This window comes from Cupressus sempervirens, chromosome 9, assembly GCF_028749045.1.
Source record: "Cupressus sempervirens isolate cs-2001-9-10 chromosome 9, ASM2874904v1, whole genome shotgun sequence".
NCBI lineage: Eukaryota > Viridiplantae > Streptophyta > Pinopsida > Cupressales > Cupressaceae > Cupressus > Cupressus sempervirens.
This window is the reverse complement of record NC_143126.1, coordinates 194,316,656-194,321,223: the sequence shown is the minus strand read 5'-3', so window position 1 is coordinate 194,321,223 and position 4,568 is coordinate 194,316,656. Positions and strand designations below refer to the sequence as shown.

The 4,568-nt window shown below is 30.5% G+C and overlaps 1 pseudogene; it reads left to right on the top strand.

The window, feature by feature from the left end:
- Window positions 1–243: 243 nt before the first annotated feature.
- Window positions 244–1,062, top strand: LOC149538139 (putative UPF0481 protein At3g02645; annotated as a pseudogene).
- The last annotated feature ends 3,506 nt before the right edge of the window (window positions 1,063–4,568 follow it).

Below are 4,568 nucleotides of genomic sequence, written 5' to 3'. Positions count from 1 at the left end.
TCAAAATAGAGAATTTCACTATAATTTAATATAAATAAAAAAAAAAAAATTTAAATGTTGGAAAGTAATTCATAGCAATGACACATATTGAAGCTATAAAAATTTCTAAGATTAGATAATTTCATCAGTTTACAATCTAATTATGTTATCAAAAATTTCTTATAGGTTATGAGGAGCTATGGTGTGTAACAGATAATTGAGTTCACCGCAACCCAAGTTCAATTTCCACAGCATCCACATTTCATGGTTTTGCGCTTCAGTGAAGAGCCTAGCGAAGTAATCGAGCAAGGTGAATGGTTGATTCACATAAAATAAGGCCTTCAAGATCAACGATGCATCTCCCACCCTTCAACTATTTCTATCTTCACCGTTCCCAAAATTCTCATCGACTTGAAGCATGATGCTTATCTCCCGCAAGAGGTTTCCATCGGCCCCTATTACCAACACACCACAAATCTCTAGGGCATGGAGATCCACAACATGCGTGCTGCTCAGAGAATGATCAAGCGATTCCCTGGAAAAATAGACATCAATTTTTTCATCACAAAGATCGAGAAAATGGATGGTCAAATTAGAGACAAATACGAGAAAATTATCCAGTATGATTTTGAATCCCTAGCGTGGATGATGCTTTTCGACGGTTCCTTTCTACTTAGGACTTTCACAAGCAAAGATCAGTCTAATTCTTCTGATGAAATGTATTTCAAACCCCTTTTTGACAAGAATCAAATTAAATCAATGGGTTTTCCAATATTGAAGGACATCCTGAAGCTAGAAAATCGAATTCCCCTGCTTGTCCTTGACAAGATTTTGTAGCTGGAGACTGGATCCAAAAAAGAAGCACATGCTGAGCTATTCGATTTGCTCTTGAATGCTGCATCTTCGTTTTTACCATTCAAATATTTGCAACTTTCATGGTTTGAACTCGATTCCTCTTTCATGAGTTGGGAACATTTTCTAGGTTTCTTGGATGGTGTAACCCTCTCTTTCTTTACCGGCATAAAGTCTGCTTCTTGTGCTTGCAATGCCGAACTGAGGGCCCGTTTGGTTGCTGGAATATAAATTAAGCATTGGCATTCGGAATGCTGGCTTTGGGATTCTGGAACTTGGAATCCAGATTATGATTAGAGAATCCAATTTGGGACTGTTTGGTTGACCAAGAATTCATTGTGAGAATACAGATTTCCTCTATTTGGTTGTACATTGTGGAATTGGAATACTAGCCAAAATAACATGAAAAATATTATCATCCAGTTGTAGCATTATCATCATGCAAAAAAATTCAATACTTATTTGGTTTGTTGAAGTCCAAACATTTTTAACAAGTATAAAAAGATTAAGTCATGTTGAAAGTAAACATTATCATAACAGATGAGGACGATATTGTACTTATGGATACTAAAACTTTTATGACTCTTGCTCTATAAAAAAAATACCATTGATTATAATTCACATAATTACTGATATGAAATATGTATATTGTTCAAGTCTCGTTGAATAAATCTGAATCACAAGAATTGATGAAATAAGAGTTAAAAACATCCCATTAAAAAATATATATTTGTAGAGATCCAATAAAAAATTTGATCATCACAACATTCAAACTCACAGGTACAAAGTCTAAATGTTTATATTAAAATTGTACGAAATCTTACCTGGAAACACTTTTACGCCAGAAAAAAATCAACAAAGTATATTGTTTTTGTCCTGCATACAATTCATTTAACTAAGAAACAATGTATGTGAAAAAGTTATTTCACCAAACTTTTTTGCAGTAACTATTGAGGCAGATCAGGTGGAAAAAGCTTGATAAATTACTCAATAGTGGCAAATATATGAGCAAGTAATAGTGAAAATTTTTCCCCCCATTTAAAAAAAATAAATTTAAAAAGTGCAAAAAAAAGTGCCCCCAAATGGGCATTCGGAAGTCAAACCCAATTAAATTTTACTTTAGTTGAAATCCTCATTTTCAAAAAATGGGAATTAAAATGGGAATTAAAACGGGAATTCCAAATAACAAGTATTTTGAAGGAATTTGGAATTCTTGTTTTGGGGGTCAAATGGGGATACCGGATTCCATTTTTTTCCAATTCCAATTCTGATTGTGCAGACCCAAACAATGGATTAAAATTTTTTTAGAATTCTGAATGCCAATTCCATTCTAATTCCAGCTACCAAACGGGCCCTGAAGGAATGAAACTTACAAGATTGCAAGAATACCTTTATAGAATATAGAAGATGTAAATCAAACACGTCCCATACTTAAAAAATTAGAAAGGACTACACTTGTCATGCAGGGAGAAAAGAATTAAGAATTTCAAATTAGACTTTTCTATTCTGAAAACACTCAACGACAAATGTAATAAAACATTCCGAAGGACTACACTTGTGAGGAATTGCATATTTGACATGCCTATTTTCATGTTTTGAAATTAACAATTGAGATTATTTCAATCATCTTGCATCTTATATTAATCAATATTGATCGTTGATTTTAAAATGATGTTTTGAGACCTTAGAAAAGGGATGCCTTTGGCGTAAAAAAAGATTAAAATTTAATATAATTTTGAATGAAGCGGAATGCAAAATTAATTATAACATTACATTGATACACTTTCTCTATAACTTAATAAGAATATACTTAAAATATTTTAAATATTCTAAACCTTTCTATCATTATTACCATTCACTTGTAAAAAAAATTACCAATGTCACTTGAAATAAAAACTACCACTCAAAATTATTAATTTAATTATCTATATATTATTTAAGATAATTATTATTTCTTAAATAGCCATTGAGAGAAGCTGAATAAGCATTTCAAATTAAGTGAAATAAATTCTTAATAATTATTTAATTATTTAAATTTTAAATTAATTTTGATTTTTTTAAATAGCCGTTGAGAGGAGTGGAGTTTTTAAAATTTTGGTTACATATATTCTTTCATTGTGTTCATTTCTCTCTCTACTCTCAATTTTATGTGTTCTGTTCTTTCGTCATTTTTGTGTGTCCAATTTTTTTGAGGTCTTTGATTCGTTTGATTGTTTACAGCGTGCACGCTGGCTTTTCCATCCACCTTTTGTTTGTGCAACTTAGGGCAATTTCTTCTTCCAAGTATGTAGCATTTTATAAAATTGAATTCTTCTTTTACTTAACTTATTTTAGGGTATTGTTAATTTGTTTTTAATAGCATTGGCCAAACTTTATTTTCATCTGGGTCTGTCTTTGATTTTATTTTTAAGGTCTCTGCCTTCTGATTCACGATTGACTCTTAAAAGAATAGAAAAAGGAGATTTGGTATGTATGTGTTCTTGATATTAATTTTTTAGTTGACCAATTTTTTAGTATCTTCCCTTGTTCTATATGTTTTTTCACAATAATTTCATTACATTGCTCTTCTAAACATAAATGATATTGCAATTGAGATTGATTGATAATGATAGAGAGAGAGAGAGACAAGACTTCTTCAGCTCATCAATTTCCACCACTTTGAAGCCACAATCATAGGAGGTGCTGGTATAGATTCAGAGTAGCAAGTGATCTGATTGATGATCATTTATCATTTCCTTGTAATATTTTGATCAAACATTGATCTAGTAGTTTTGTAACATGTAAATATACAGTGCTCAATAAAAAAAAAGTTATTGGAAGGGGTTAAAAGCCCCTTCAAAGACTAAAGGGAATGCCCATTGGCCATGGTCATCCCTTACAGTCTTCTCTTTTTTTTGACAGCTTAAAGAATGGTTTATAGGCCAAGGCCATTCTTTAAGGTATGTCGCTTGTATTCCCTTGCATTGTTTTGTTTTGTTTTTTTTTTTTTTTTTTTCCAATTTACTAATTTTGATTTTAATAATGATAAATTATTCGTTAATGAATTAACAACCAATTTATAAAATAGTAGACCATCCTAAATAATCATTATCAAACTAGCATTGTTCATAAAACATAAATTATCATTCTAAACACAACATGAACTCACTTAATGAATGCAATTCATGACATAATTTGTTTGCACAATTATTAAATACACCAATTCATAAAATAATACATAAATCTTAAATAATCATTGTCAAACTAACATTGACATGTAAAATCACAATGAATGCAATTCATGGCACAATTTTGTTTGCACAACTGTTAAATACATATTTTTAAAGGTGACATGCAAACATGATAACTAAAATAAGTTGATTAAGATATTCTTAAAAACTAATTTTTCTAACCATCATTACAACATAACAATAGCCTTAATAAGTTCAAAATAAAATATGGAAAACTAGCACTTACATGTAATGTAAAATTAATACATTCATGAATGTAAATAATTAAATAATAAAATAAATTGTTGGGTTGTTTTGTGTCATGGGATGTGTTTTTTTCGTGTGATGTTGTGTTGTGTTGTGGTTGTCTTAGGTCTCTTAAGGAAGGCCATATAAGCTTCCACCTTGTTAGTAGAGAATATGAGAACACATATTCTTGAAGCCAAGGAAGCTTGCTTATCATAGTTTGTGTCACTTAATAATAATGTTTTGTAATTTAAACTATTTAATGTGAGTGAAGTTTGAAAA